The sequence below is a fragment of the Netta rufina genome (genome assembly GCF_964035555.1).
Source record: "Netta rufina genome assembly, chromosome: 4".
NCBI classification, from domain to species: Eukaryota; Metazoa; Chordata; class Aves; order Anseriformes; family Anatidae; genus Netta; species Netta rufina.
Window position 1 is genome coordinate 54,964,341 of NC_140127.1, and position 16,543 is coordinate 54,980,883.

Here is a 16,543-nt window from a genome sequence, read left to right on the forward strand (position 1 = left end):
TTAAATTTTAGCATTTTTAGTCTTTAGCTCTCTTTTTTAAAAGTCACATTTCAGTGACAACATTGTGTATCAAATACCACAGAAAAACTCTGGCATATATACTTTCTTCCCTTTCTTTCAGTTCTGTTGAAATGTAACATGCTCTATTGAACCAAGTCAGTGTGCATTATTCATAACCAGATAAACTTTCTGGATAATTACTAATACTTTTTTGATTTCAGAAATAATCAGTGGCACATACTATTAGTAGTTTTCTTATATCAATCTCAGTTCATCAATTATACCTTGTCCATTGTGCTTCATTCTCTTTCCTCCTCTTGGGACAATGGCAACAGTTTCACTCTTAAGTCTCTCTTTATGTTTCAGGTTATTTTGCCAAATGCATATTGATATTTGGATGGACAAGGCAAATTTATGCTTGGGTAACTAACATGATTTTGTCTTATTATCGAACCACTTTAGTTCTGGGAGGCATCCAGAATTCAGCATGTGACAGTGCCTTTTTCATCTTCCTAATATTTACATTTAAAATGACCATATGCTGAGTGTATATAGTCCAACAGAAGCCAATTGAGAACAGTATGAAAAGTGTTTTTTTTTAGACAGCAGAAAGACCAGTGCTTCCAGTTAAGTAGTTTTAATTTTTCCTTGCACCTGCAGTTTATTGTGACACTACCAAAAGTGCATGAATTGTGCTTTATTGTCAGTAGCTTTATTGTACAATCCTTTCATCTGGACAGCTGTTTTGTGTTTTGGATGCATTACAAGTAGTTGAAATGGACTCTCTTTCCCTAGAGAATTCTTCCTGCTGTGAAGGCATTTAAGAATTTCTCTACCTACCTCATAGCTGTTCTTTAGCTGTTGAAAGAAGTTATATCTTTTTTTTTTTTTTTTTTTTTTTTTAAAGAAATCTAAAGCAGTCAGTTTAGTAAAATCCCAAGGGTCATAATCACCTATGGTGAAATCTGTCAGAGTATGGAGCTGCATTCACTTACATCAAGTTGAATTTGGCATAATTCCTGAAATACAGTAAAGCCTAGGAACAGAGAATGTAAGGAAATTACATTGAAACTACAAGCTGTCCCCTGCATAAAGTTCTACAAATTATTAGGGACAGGCTTTCAAAACTGTGAAGGGGATTTTTAAATTACACTTAATACAATTTTTTTAACAGCCTTTTCATAAGAGTATCCTTAGATAAAATCTTAATTCTTCATCAGATTTATAGAATATACATTTTTATTTTTTTTTAATCTCAGGGTCAGATAAGTAGAACTTCTCGTAGATGCTAGTGGAAAATCAAGTAAGGCTTTCAGGGTTCAAGTAGTTTGCTGAGTGATGACACCATAGTTCTGTAGCCTAAATTGACGTTAGTTGGTTCTACTGTGGGTCTTGCTGTTCCACCCATGTATTTCACAGGTAACATCTCCTTTGTGCTGATACGGGCATTCATACAGCTGTGCAATACTCTGGGAACAGATTTGGGTTAAAACTGTTTTGAAAAGGTTATTTTTCAATATATGTTGTTTTGCTATTACAGATCATTGTGCAGCTTCACAAACACTGGGCAACGGCATTCAGAAGAAGGCGCTTCACAGTGGTAGGAGAAAACAGCTCAGTGCAGGGGGAGCAAAGGGTAAGACCTCTCCTGCTGTTAAAAATTCTGTCTCATTCTTGCTTGAGGAGCTTGTTGAACAACAATGTTAGTCATAACATTTCCACTCCTTGCTATGTAATCCTGTGATCTAGCAGGATTTGAAGGTATTTTTTATTCTTTCTACATAAATCCTTTTGCTCAATTTGAAGCAACTATTGTACGCATTATCACAGAATGTCATCTGAAGAGAAATTTGAAAGCATTGTTTTTCTCCTTTTCAAACTTTGTTTGTTTAGTCTTCTGTTAAATAATTGTTCTTATGTCTTGAGAGAAGAATAAAATACATATTTTTCCTTTCCTGTTATTATTTTATGTAGAAGGTAACGTGCAGTGCAGAAATAAGTATTGTCATGATTTTGAAATAAGACCAAACAACTGTACTGAGCTGTGAGAGTATTGCCAGGTTACTGTGCTGGGGGCCCTAGTATATATTGAGTCTCCGCTGCCAGAAGGACAGGGACATATTGGAATGAGTCCAGAGAAGTGCCACCAAGATGATAAGAGGCTGGAACACCTCTCCTATGAAGAAATGTTGAGGGAGCTCTGGGAAGACCTTGTAGTGGCTTTCTAGAACCTAAATGGGGGCAACAGGAAATCTGGGGAGGGACTCTTTGTGAGGGAGTGTAGTGATAGAACAAGTAATAATGGCTTTAAAGTAAAAGAGGAAAGATTTAGATTAGATGTGAGGAAGAAATTCTTCCTCACCACCTGAGGGTGGTGAGGCACTGGCACAGGTTGCCTAGAGAAGGTGTGGATGCCTCATCCCTGGCAGTGTTCAAGGCCAGGTTGGATGGGGCTTTGAGCAACCTGATCTAACGGGAGGTGTCCCTGCCCATGGAGGTGATCTTTAAGGTCACTTTCAACCTAAACCATACTATGATTCTAAGAACTGATACCAAAACATTATTTCTGTGTTCATATATAACTTATTTACTTTATTCTAATTAGTTTTTATTCTTCTTCAAAAGTGGTTTATGAAAATTTAATATTTTTAAGCACTGAGGCATGGGACAGTGAATGATACTGGGTACTTTTACTGTAAGTATTATTCAGATTATTTCACCTGCTAAAGAAATCAATTTTGAACATTTTTGGTGACATTTCACTGTCCAAACCACTTGAGCAGAGTGTTTCACCACACTAAATCTCTCATGGGAAAAAGGGGATAGACAGCATACTCAGAATTTCCAATTTACTGCTCCCGATAAAACATTTACCAAAAAAAATAGACTCCCTTGAAAATAATTTGTGTTAAATTCTAAATACTTCTGCAATCTACCTATTTAATTTCTTAAATGGGAGCCAATCATTAAATGCAATAAAAAACGACAAGATACCGAATTGTACATAACATAGGAGGGGATAAAATACCAGTAAGGTTATTCTGAGTTTTGTGACCAGCTCCAAGCTTCAGCTGTCACTTAAGAACAGCAGTCCTATCCTTTGTAGATTTTACATAGCAGGTGTTTTAAAAATCAAGGTTTCTTGATTTTAAAAATCAAGGCTTCTGATTTGTTTGCTGAGAATTAATTGCTTGTATTTTCAGCAGTATTGAGTATATAATCCAGTAGTTTAACTACAGGCAACTGAGAACTCACTGTTAAAGTTTTTCACCACTAAATATTATACTTCCGCCTTGGTCTTGCTAGATATACTCCTGAATAGCTTCTGACTCTGTCAAGCTACATTTCTTCAAATCTCTGAATATCTCTACCTCGTATATTCTAGGCTTTATAAAGCTTTCCAGTAACTGGATAGTAATGTTTTGATAACATATTTTCAGACTCTTCAACTAAGGTGAAGTTAGGGGAAAGTTAAGTGAAGCTTGAAGTGAAGAGATCCATGTGTCTGTCTAGGCTTGAAATGTTGCAGTCCAATTTTATTCAGATTGGGAACAAATGAAAAATAATGACAGTTCCATGAAATAATGTTTTCTTTAGAGGCACCTCTTCTTATCTTCCAATTTTTGTGTGTGTAAATTAATGTAAGGGCAACAATTACAAGATACAAAATAATTCCTTTAAAAATAAAAAGATTTTTTTCCAAGACTCCCCCCACCTTCCTCCCTCACCCCCTCACAAATGTGTTGATAGAATAATTGCTCTGATTTGGGGGAGTATCTTGTTTTATTTTCCTGGAACAGATTATTATTTTGTCAGTATTTCTCCACCTTCTAGTTGTAAATTCTGGGCTGACAGGCTTATTTTAGAGTCTTTCTTCTTCAGATTAATTGGTTGGATTCAGTATGCCTCCTAATTAGTAGAAGTTGTGATCACGGGGGTTCTGTGGCTGTGAACAGGGAAGTTATCCATTCTAGTACAGGGTAGTGCCTTTCACAGACAGTGCCATTCCTTGAGGAGTGCTGGTCAGAAGTTGCTGAAGGTGAAAGATGAAGTAAGGTCATTGGGTCAGCTCGTAAGTGAAATTTAGACATGCATTGGTGTTTTGTTTTCAGTAAGACATTTTCATTCAACATTGAGGTATTATTTGAATTAGCAGTGTTTTTTAAACCAATGCCTATGATGTTCAATAACTTCTGTGGCTGGTTACTCTTGCATAGAGGGAAATTTGTTATTCTGGGGAGGTAAAATTCATTCACAAGGACAGTGTTACTAAACTTTTAACTTTTTAAGCAAAATCTTCTAATCTTAGAAAACTTCTCTGTTATGCTTTCTAGGGTGATATTTTTTAACATAAAAAGTATATTATTTATTTAGTTAATAAAAAAAACTTTTTGACAACTAAAGCTAGAACATATGGGGACAACATAATAATAAAAATTCAATTGTTTCCAACAGTGTTCTGGTATAACTAATATATTTTTTATTATGAATAAACAAATCCTGAAGGAGGATTTTCTTTCTTAGGCACTTGTGCACCTGCTACAAGCCCTTAGAGACAAAAGAAATTGCATGAATACTGGGGATTTTATACTGTTTTGATCTTATGACTGTGAGGATGAAAATCACTTCAAAAAGTGTGACAGGATTTCAGGAAGAAAAAGAAAACAGACATTGCCATGGATGTGAAAAATGATAATTACCTGAAAAATCATACCCAAAAAAATAGTTTTCACACCTTCCAAAATATATTACACATTTTCACAGAATCACAGAATGCTAGGGATTGGAAGGGACCTTGAAAGATCATCTAATCCAATCCCCGATTTTATATTCCTTTTGTGCTTAAGGATAGTGAAAAAAAAAAATCACTTCTGAGGGAAGTCCTTTCCAGTCTTTCCTAGAACAGTATTAGATACAAACTGAAGTTGAGCAGGGCTCTGGTTGAATATTGTCTAGTGAAGGAAATAGTGACACTGGTACACTTTTGTGAAAGGGAAGTAAAGAGCATGTGCCAAAAGCAGTCTAGTACAGATTACAGTGCTGTCAGGTCACATCAGGTGCAACAAGAAAGATGGGGTCAAAGGGAACAGCCGTTATTCCACTTTCATGCTGAAATGCAAGATAGGGGATTCAGGGCATCTTTCAATCAGTTTTCTTCACAGAGAACATCTTTCAGTCTGAATCATAGCTAAATTAATACAATGGAGTTACTTAGAATAGACCAACCTAAAAGATTATTATTTCAGAGACTTACATTTCTCCAGAAATTCTGCTTGTGCCATCTACACCAAAAATATGAAGTTGCGAAGCATCAGATCAAGGGCAAACTACAACAGGGCTGTATGTTTTCTCTATTTTTCTACTCAAAGGCTACTCTTCATTTTAAGAGCTCAATTAGCAGATGTTCAGTCAATTCGACTGTCTCTGCAGTATGTTTTGTTACACCCTGGTTCCAGGAAATAAACACGCTTTGGTATATCTGCATTGCATATGTCTATGATTCTACAAGGAGAGACGCAAAAGGGGTGCTGAATGAGTGTTGGTGAGCCTCTCTAGTCTGAGTTACCTGAGACTAATCATTTCACTCTAAGAGTACACCTGACCTATTCCAAATTTAATTTCAAGTGTCTTAAATTGTCAGGGGTTTTAGCCATGTTTGCTGACATAAGTTATGACTATTCGAGTTCCTACACTTCGAGATAGCTTCACTTAACATTTCTGTAATTGAAAAATCTAGCTCATGTTATTCTGAGGCATAGTTGCTGGGGTAAAAGATATAGAATAATTAGAAAGAGTGAAAGAAACTGTAAGCCACTATCTACCTCTCACGGAACTTCCTTATAACTTGTCCCAGTAATGTACATTCACTAACTTTTTTTGCAGTATGTACCCGAAACTTTAATTATTTTCCTATTGAACTGTTGGTGGGATTTCATAATTCCTCTTGCTCTCCATTTGTGTATGTGTGTGTGTTTTTTTAAAGTAATGCATTCTTTGGCCAAAGTATATCCCTCCTCTGTGCTATAGGTTCAGCCTTTGAGATAAGGGGCATTCCTCTCTGCTCCTTGCAATTGCTTCTCTGCAGTGAGCAGCTGAGTCCTGGCTGGGGGAAAGATACAGTCTTTAATGTACTTGTGTTTTGTGGTGTAAAATAGGGCCTTTGCCTTAATCGTGAGATATGCAGTGTTTCTTCAAGGGGAGATCTGGGTGAGTGAGAGTCAGGCTTGCAGCACAGCCACCTCTTGTGATGAGGCAGGGCACAGTCTGGAACCAAGGCTGTGAACTGCACTGCAGTCTATATTACTGTAGTGCTAGTTTATGACATCAAAGCAAAAAAACATGTAGTCCTGTGTTAAAGACTGTCCCTTATCACAACAATAATCATACCAACTTTTAAACTAAGTTCCTTCTTAAATATCATCTTGACTCCAGAGTAGCTCTACCTGAGAGAGGGAGAAGAATCTCAACCTTAGGAAGTCATCAAAAGTCATCATGGAGAAAAAAGAGGTCTAAAATAGGACATCATAGGTACCTGCACAGTTCTATAGCTGTTTTCAATTCCATGTAGAACTTTAGGCCATCTAATTTCTGATGAGCCCATATCACTCCAAATAGTCAAAAGTTCATATGGCACATATGTACATACTGTCAGAATAAATGCACAGCAAAAGTGCTGATTAGCTATCTATCTCTCCTTTAAAGGGTTGTCTAGATAGAATTTGATCTAGCAACAGATAACATTAAATGCATATGCACATGTTTTTGTGCTGCATTATTATTATGATCTAATGATTTAACCCTGTAGATCCCTAGAAAATTTATGTACCTCTAATATGCAGTGTCAAACAGGAACACACAAGATACAGCTCAAGTTTGGCTATATTGGAGTGCTGTACTGTAGTGGCTGGCCTGCAAACCCATTTAGCTTGAACCTGTGTTTAAGCTCATTCATTATGCTGCACAGCCCTAACCTTCCTGTGTCTGCAGTGCATTATGCTGCCCGAATGCCAAAGATGAGCTCTAAAGCAGGCAGAATGAAACAGCCCAGGAAACCTTTACCGGGAAGCTGGTAAACAAGAAGAGGTCATTGAAATCTAACCTGCTAAGGTGACGTAGCTGTTTGGAAAGACATAGAGAGCTGCAAATACAAAAAATGTATGTATATAAATACATATATATATATATAATATATATACAAATATATATATATAATATATATATACAAATTTATGTATATAAATGCATGGCATATATAGGGGGAAGGTGTGTGTATATATATGTTCACTTATCTATATATGTGTTCGCATGCTGTGAAAAGGAGAGTGGGTTAGGGAAGTAGCTGCCATTATAGTGTAATGTGGAATATGAGAGGCTGAATCAGCAAGGCTTAAATTGGGCTGGGAGAATGTGACTGATCAATGCACTTCTCCGGTAGAAGATGACCCCGAGGAGACAGGCAGTGGCCATGAGCTCAGGAAGCTCAGGGGAGGTTATAGGTGACTGATCCCTCCAGCTGCAAAGAAAGCTGAATTTATCTCAGAACAGAAGGGACTGAAGGCTGACCTTTGCTTTAGATAAGGGGTTGTATCAGCTGAGCGGATCGAATGGATATATTAGTTGAGTGAATCAACTTTGCGTAAATGTTTTTTCTTTCTCTTTTCTTTCTTCCTTTTTTTAATTTATTTTTTTTTCCCTGAGTTTATAATGAAGTATGTGAATGTCTTCCTGAGTTAGCCACACCAGCAGTGGGAATGTGGGGTTTGTGCAGGACTCAGCCCAATGTAGAGTATAAAAACTGAGTAACCACCAAAAAGAGCTGCGAGGAGAGGAATGGGCTTGAGCTGGTGTCAACCTGTATATTCCTTCTTAGAGGCCAGAGGTGCCTAGCATCATGATGGTGAGCATGTTGCAGAGACCAGTAATGAGTCATGTTTATGTGGTGATGCAAATATATAATATATGTATATATTGCAATTTCTCTTTTCTGTTAAGAGCAATTGTACTACAATTTCAGTACCCCGCTGTATTGCTCTGCTAAATCAAAGTCTTGTGTAACATCGGCTTTCTACGGATGAGCAAATTTGGTATTAAATATTAAACTTTTTTCATGTGGAATATGTTAAAGAACATGGTCAGAGAGTCCTGAACTGTGACAGGGAAGCTTGATTACAGGCATTCCCAACATCCACAGCATGCCTGCTCAGGGAAGTCAAGTGGAAGTGTATTGATATTTTAAGTTAATTTTGTAAGTTCTCTGAGCTTTCTGACAAAAGAAATTAAACTTTATTCTGGAAGAGGCTGTGTCACATATCTGTATGTGTTGTTACTGTCAACACCCGCCCCGTGGGAGTTTGCTGTAAACCCAGTCTGGTTGTTACCAGAAAGTGTAGGCCAAAGAGTCCATCAGAAAGTATTTAGCCAAGTTAGTTAGATAATCTCTTTCACATAGTGTTGAATATCTTCAAGTAAGCATTTTTGTGTATTTTTGGAGGGAGTATGTGTTAGATATACTAATAGGAACCATTCTACTTTCTCTTCATAAGAGACAAAGATCTTGTTGATGCTCCACAAGAATACTATCTGCTTAAAGGTTTGGCTACTGAAACTTAATTAACTTCTTAATTAAGTAGCCTTAATGAACTTCTGGAAAGCTTTGCTCCAAGAGAGATATGAACATGTCAGAAACTGTAAGGCAGTTAATGACATGAATATAACATTGGTCCATTGTTTAAAACAAATAATGGAGTATAAATGTGTCAAAACATCAGTTAGGTTGAATTAGCATAATCTTTGTTTTGTATTGATAACCTATGGCTCAGTCCTGTTGATTAACGTATACTTTACTCAACTCATTCATTGATCTTATTTAATTTGACCTTTTCAGCCCATATTAGGATAACAATAAGATAGGGGTATTTCAAAGTTGAGTTTTATCATGAAAATAAACCAATACATTGATGTTTCAAGAAACTGCGTATGTCTTAGACAGAAGCAGGAAGCTGTGCATCCACCAGGTATATACTATGAGTCACTTGCTGAATGCAGTCCAGCCATATAGGAAAGTTTTGGTGCTAAACCCAAATTATTAAGATCAGAGTGGAGTGGTGTACTAGCCTGAGTACATGCTTATGGTCTAATATTAAGTAATAAAAATTAGACTTTTTAGAGTCAGGATATAAAAAAACTTCTTGATTAATGAATGCTAAAAATCTCACTTGTTGCTTAATGACCTCAGATGACTCATTCAGTAACAATGTCTTTATCATTAAAGCATAATCAGTAGCTATGTTGTTACAGCATTTTTTATCTGTATTTTCGTTTTCTTTTTTTTTACCTTTTTCACTTCTCAGTGTGACTTCCAGTAACCGTTCAAAATAGTGAAGCACGGAGGTAATTCAGTAACTACTGTTGGTTGGACTCTTTTATTAGTACTACAAGTTAGAGGGGAAAAAAAGTCTTCAACAGCCTAAAAAAAGAGAGTGTTGTTATGTTTCATGATGGTTTTGTTACAGAATCTGGTATTCCCTCTTTAGCAAGTATACGTTTGTCTAAGGATATGCTTCTGAAAGCAGATTCATTAGTGAACATACCTCCCTGATCATGTATTTTACCTTGACTATGCAGTTAATCATAATCTTAACGGTACATAATGGTATAACGGAAGACCTGCTTTTCCACGATCAGGAATTGGAATTTGCTCTTGTGAATGAGAGAACTGTAAAAATATTGAAGAGTAATAATTGATTTTAAAGATTAAATACTACTAGATATTAAGAATGTCTGCAAATATGTAATTTCCAAACAATGCAGTGAGGTCAGATGGGAGCCTCTCTGTAGAAACTTCTTTCCACTTACCTCTTCAAAGAATTCCTTGTGTTATGTATTGGGGATATCAGACCTGAGACTTACTTTTTGTTTAGGAATATCAAATATGAAATAAAGGACTTGTCTTTTTACAGATTGAATTGTCTCCAGCAGAGAAGGCAGAATTCCATGCTATAGTGCCCTTTTGCAACAGTAAGCTCATGTACTCTTAGAACTTAGCAGAACAACATTAAAAATAAAATAAACAGCAACAATGTCAGTTGTTGGGTTTAAGAAGGTAAGTTAAGTCTTTGGCAACAGCGTGGTTGGTCTTAAGAAGTTGTTTTAATGCTATCCATTATATTATTTGAGCAATATACTCTGTAGTACTTCTGTAATGTGAGTGGATTTTACAAGGACATTAAGATACTAGTGAGGTACATCTGGTACAGAATATCCTATACTTCCTTTATTTATTCCTTACTTATTCATGTTCAATAGCATTTGATGTCTTTTATTAACAGTTCATATCTCAGTTTCATATCTGAATGTCATTGTGATATGACAATCTGAATCTTGAGCTTGGAAAAAAGCAGATCTTTACAAGTCAAGATATTGCCATAAAAGATGGCAGGGAGACAAAAATGGAAGCTGTTCAAAAATCAGTATTGTCTGGAAAAATATGAGAATTCCAAATCATGCAAGCTTATTGAACATAAGGTCCTTGGAAGAGAGCTGAAAGGGCTGTGTTTTTAATCACAATTTTAGTTTTGTAATTTCATGTTTTTTCTAATCTTTTTCTGATACCTCAAGTTATGGTGAAAAGCAGTGTATTGGAAATCAAATGCCCAACATCACACCAGTATCCTATAGGTGCGCACCGGTATCCTGCAGGATAAGAGCAGAACAAGCACACAGGTATTTCACCAGTATACATTCTCAGTGCTAAGAACACACGGCTCAAACGTTTCCTGAGCCTGAGATAGTTTCTTGAGTTTAAAATGGATTATTCTTCCATGCATTTATCAAATCTCCCATTAACTTATCTAAATGAATGTTCCATGAATGTTCATCCTATGGACACGCAGAGGATGTGATATTGATTTTTCAAGCACTTTTATTTGTAGTCCACGGTCTTGGAAATACTTATTTATTCTACACACTATATGTATACCCAACAAAATTCAGTCTTCTCCCATGCCTATATTTTGTATCCCATTGTTAAGCCTTCCCAAATCCTTTTATCTTTGAGGCCCATACTTAGAGGCATTCTGACCCTTAATTAAATAAACAATTCAAAATCTACTAAAAAATAAAACCAAACATTAATGAGGTGCCTTAGACTTGCCGACTTTTTTTCTATTGTAGCAGTGGGCAATAAACAGTAGTCTGCAGGTGGAAGCCTTAGATGTCTGACTGAGACATTTCTTCCCTAAATTAATATTTGCATTGGCAGATACTCAATCCAGTATAATAATTCATCACTGCTACTGAGGACCACTTTCCAGCTGCTATAACTCCAATATAACACTGCACTTGCCTTGACAATTTCTTGCCTTTTTAGCTTACAATTTAAAGGAAATGGAATAATAAACTGGAATACAATTTCATCTTAACAATCCAGTTTCTTTTCACCTTACCTTTAAGTTCTCCAGTGGCTTGTTCCTTCGTGTATTCTCTGAAACAATATTTTTCTGATAACACTGAAAAGCTTAAAGTTGTTGGAAGAATTTAGCTCAGATTCAGGAGACTTGTAAAATTCCATATTGTCACACTGACTTTTTTTAGGGTAAACTTGAGTAAACTATGTAATCCTTCTGTTTCTCACCTGTCTAAATTAGAGATAATAGTATTTTTCTGAGATACCAACCCATTGAGACATGGTAGTAAGTTGGATCAGGTAGGTATGAAAGAAAAAATATTAGAAAAACAAGTGAAAGTATAAACTCATGTTTCAACTACAAAAAAAAAAAAAAAAAAAAAGTATGTGGAAAACAGCCTGGTAAAAGTTTTGTCAAATTGCCTGCAGTGTTGAATCTTGTTCTTCTGGAGCTGCTGGAACTAATTCTTCCCTTATACCAATTCTACATTGTCCAGCGGTGTGGCAGCCTGTGATAAGAGACTATTCCACGTTCAGAAAATAAGAATAGCAGCTGAACTAAGGATGTTGCTGAAGACTTAACTTACATATTTTGACTTTTAAGGGCTTAAGTCAGACCCCCAAATTTATTTAAATGTATTTTATATTGAATTATAATCATCATCCTACTTACCTCCCATCTGCTAAGCTGCTTAGAAAATAAACAGTATGTACTGTCTAAGCATATGCACGGAAAATAAACTGTCAAAGAACCATTACGGGATTATTCTTTTGTTGTAGCTGTCATTGGGTGAGCTGTTCTTCATTTGCTTGTTAAATTATATGACTTTTTCTTTTTTTAAATAAATAAAAAAAATCCTCTTTGCTTTACATGCCAAGCCGTCCCTGCTTACTTGTTTTATAAAACATGTTAGTGAAATGAAATGGAGAAGTGTGATTCTGCAACACTCATTCCTGCCTGCCAGATGGCCGAGTAACTTCTGTTTCAGAAGTCTCAACATTTCCATGCCCTGACAACTGGATTTACAAATTGTGTGACTGGGATATCTTGAAATGAGGCAAGCAGCTATTAAAAACAAAACAAAACAAAACAAAACAAAACAAAAAAACTTCTAACCTGCTGCCTGACTCTTTTCATTTAGATTTAAGCCTCTGATCCTTAGATATTTCACTCCATGCCACTCTGATCAGACCACCTCCTGTATGTTATCCCAACCCTACAGATACCTCTCCTGGATTTACTCTCAGATTTTTTTTCCCCTTTAGAATGAGTGGTATTTTGTTATGACTAAATTAATAGTATGCATAGTTCCCTAAAGGAACACTATATAAGCAGTTTGTAATTAATGAAAAAGGAGAAAACAGAAAGATATTTTAGCAAGTTAACCAAAATGTTCTGTTTTGACTATGTAAATGCATGGATTTGGAACTGTGAGAATCATGAATAAATACAGATCAAATATGACAAATATGAGAAAGAAGAAAGTTTATGGGTAGCAGGAGTTCTGAAAATATGATTGTTTTGTTTTTTAAATAGTAAGGTGAGCTGTTTATGTAATACAAAATTAAGTGGAATTGTTTCACTTCTGGTCAAACTCTATGGCCTGAGTTTTGAGAAACAAAATCTGGTGTTTAGTTCTTTTTTGTTTTACTTTGTTTGTTTGTTCATGCTTTTGCTTGCATTTGATTTACCTGAAGTGGTGTTATATTATTTGGGTTAGAGTACTGTGCAAAAATGTATGTTCTCATCAAACTCAGCACTAGCATTCCCTTAGAACCTCCCATTTATTGGTATTTGCTGAATATTGTATAGTAGGCATGATACTGCTGTGTCATTGTATTAAGGAGCCATGAGTCAATCGCTGCTGAAGCATAATATTGTTGGAAATCAAAAACAAAAACAAATCCTTGTTTTTAAACAAGTAACACTGGAATGTTCTTCCAAGAGTAATTTCAACCTTGCCATATATGATACTATTGCAGAAACTGATGCTTTCACATAACATGAACTACTACCACATATAATAAATTTGCAGGGGTTGATACCACTCATATACTAGATAGTTGGAAAAGAATACCTTAATCTGCCCTACTGCTAGACTTACGTGATAACAGTCTTCGATTCCTCAGTTGCTGCCTTCTGACATGTCACTATCTATTTTTCTTACTGCATGCCTGGAACTGGAGAGTTCTTTGCTGATATCAGATATTGATGGCTGGATAGATTATCTTTGATCTCTTAGCTCTTGAAATGAATCTGGGAAAGCAGCTACAATTAACCTGCTGGTTTATTTTACTAGGTCTGCTTGTTTATTTTTTTTCCTGATTAACTACAGTAATGATTTAGATTCTTATTATTTTGCCTGTCAGCTTTCAGAAAAAGAAGGTAAGCAATAATATGGCAATGTGAGGCAGCCTCTTCCTGTGTTCTCTTATCTCAGATAATACATTAAGATATGTTCAAATACTCCCTAATGAGTGAAGAAAATTCAGGCAAAAAAAAAAAAAAATAAAATCACAATAGTGCAGTGCCTTGTAAAAATGGAGCTATGGTGAAAATACATATTTTTTTCCTAATTTAAATGAAGTGGGCAGGTTATCATTTACAAAACTGTACAGCTTCCCTGGTTTGAGAGAGGAAGATCAGACTAGATCTGGTGAAATTGATAGTTCCTCCATGTTGCTTACCTGCACTACACCATTCAGTGACATTACACATTCACTAGTGCAGGTTTAAATACTGATGGTGAAGCAGGAAGGACTTGCCCTGCAATTCCAACTTCTCTGTGCCCCAGGCCATGCATACCACACAAGAAACCCTGTGTCTTCTATGATCTTTTTGCTGGTACCTATATATTGTGATGTAGAAAACTCTAGTAGTGATTTTAGAAGGAATAAGAACTGGAGGGTGTCCAAAGAGGTACCTTGAGGAAGAATGTTTGAGGATGAAGACCAAAAGAGCAAGTCTTCAAGATAAGGAAGCTGAAGCAGCAAAGACTAGTTAGGGAAGAGGACTGAGACCCAGCATGGAGGTGAAGAGGAAAGTATAAGGTGTGAAGAACTGATGTTGGCCAATTAAAGACAGCAGGAGAGAGGCTGACTGGGAGAGGTCAGGAAGGTTACTTGGTGTGGTGTGGACTAGGAGAGAGAATGAGATGGGCAAATGGAAAACTAGATGAGAGATCACGTAGGTAAAGGCAGGAGCTGGAAACGTGTAGGAAGGATTTGAGAGTTACAAAAATGAGTCAGGAGGCATGAAGAATAGGGCCGTAATGTGATGTCTGACAAAATAAACAACAGGGCAAATGAGGTTAAGCATGGAAATTAATTGCTGAAGAGAATAAGATGATCTATTTAGTATACATTTCAAATATACAATATTGCAAACTACACACAAAATTGTTTTTGCAAAAGGAATCCTGAGGTCTGAATTCAGCTCAGAGCTACAGCAGATATGCTGTGCATCTTCACAAGAAACCGCATTCTGAGCTCATAAAAATTACATAGCTTTAGGAGTCAGTTTTCCCATTTTGCTGTATAACTCGGATGCTAAGGGGATGTGTTGCATGTGCATTTATTTCTACAATTTCTAGTCTTCTATCTTTCTGTTTTTCATGATTTTTTTATTCCAAAATAACTTTTACAGAAAAATGCAATTATTAGTCTAATTTTGAGGTAATTTTAGTTACAATTTAGCAGAAAATTACCTACCTAATCTGTATAGTTGATAAGACAACTTTAAAATAGCAGAAATTTTAAACTACAAATAATAGATACAGAAAACCAACTATGTCAAAATTCAACAATATTTATCATGGAAGCTAATTTACACTTGTTTTTATAATTCAAAATGATGGAAAGAATTCTAAGATATTAAATACAATTTTAAAAGCTATTACAACTCTTGTTGTCAGATATCTACTATTATCTTTGACTTCTAAATAAACAAATATTTGAACTTTTTTGAATATAGCTGTTATTTTCAATGGAATAGATCTGATTCTACTCTTGCTAGCTTGGCTTCACATTCTTCTCAGCTTCACATATGCTCCATTCATCATCAGTAATTACAAGAGGAATGAATATAACTCCAAATGTTTCAGAAGCACAGCAAAGTTTATATATTCCTCTTCATAAAAATTACATTACTGTAGCAAAGTATTTTGTAGTAGAATCCAAAGATCAGTGTGTTCGTTGCACACCTTGAACACAGAACTTCAATTTTAAGGTTCAAGGAACTGGGAAGTATGAAAAATATTATCTTATGTCAATAAATTAATTATTATAGTTAAGCAAGCACTAGTGTGTGGTTAGATTTAACCATAATTTGGTCAGGATTTTATTTATTTATTAATCTGTATTTGTTAATGACATCCTCTAGAACAACTGCTACTGATCAGTCCAGGTCACTGTTAGTATCCATGCTGATGTGTTTATCAGTCACAGAAACAAAAAAAAGTGACATTTCTGCAATAAACCTTGAGTTTTTTTTTAATCATCTAAATTTCCTTCTGTCCAACCTTCCTTCCTAGTAATAATTTCTGATGAAATAGTATAGCAATTTGTTACTTGTTATTTCTAGCACCATTACTTAGAAAAATAATTCCTAAGTTATTCCATTATCCACAGGGAATAAGATTTCATATATTTGTCTCATCAACTGATCACATTGAATAATTTCTTCTGTAACTTATTTCAAAAGAGGTGCTTGTTCAGTCAGATGATAGTCACTGTTAGATTACAAGGCTGAATTCTAAATCACCATCAGGCAGTGCTTATCTGACAACTTCTGCAGGATGAAATACACAACTAGACTAAAAGCAAAAATCCATAGCTCACAGTTCAAGAACAAACTGAAGATAGGGATCCCAGAGGGAAAAAAAAAAAATGTTTTTAATGGTTGGTACTCCTAGATTCATATGTTGATGGCACAGAAAAATTGGCTCCCAGACAGCAACTGCGAAATAAAATTTGGCTTGTTACGTGGCTGATACGATTCAACAAGTCTTCTTATGACTGAATAAAAGCTCTGCAGGTGTTCTAGTTAAATGGTTGGTAAAGGAGGATGGATGATAGATTAGTACCTTTTTTGTCCCCTAAGCATTACAGTACTGGCTGGAATTGAGGTTTGCATGGGTT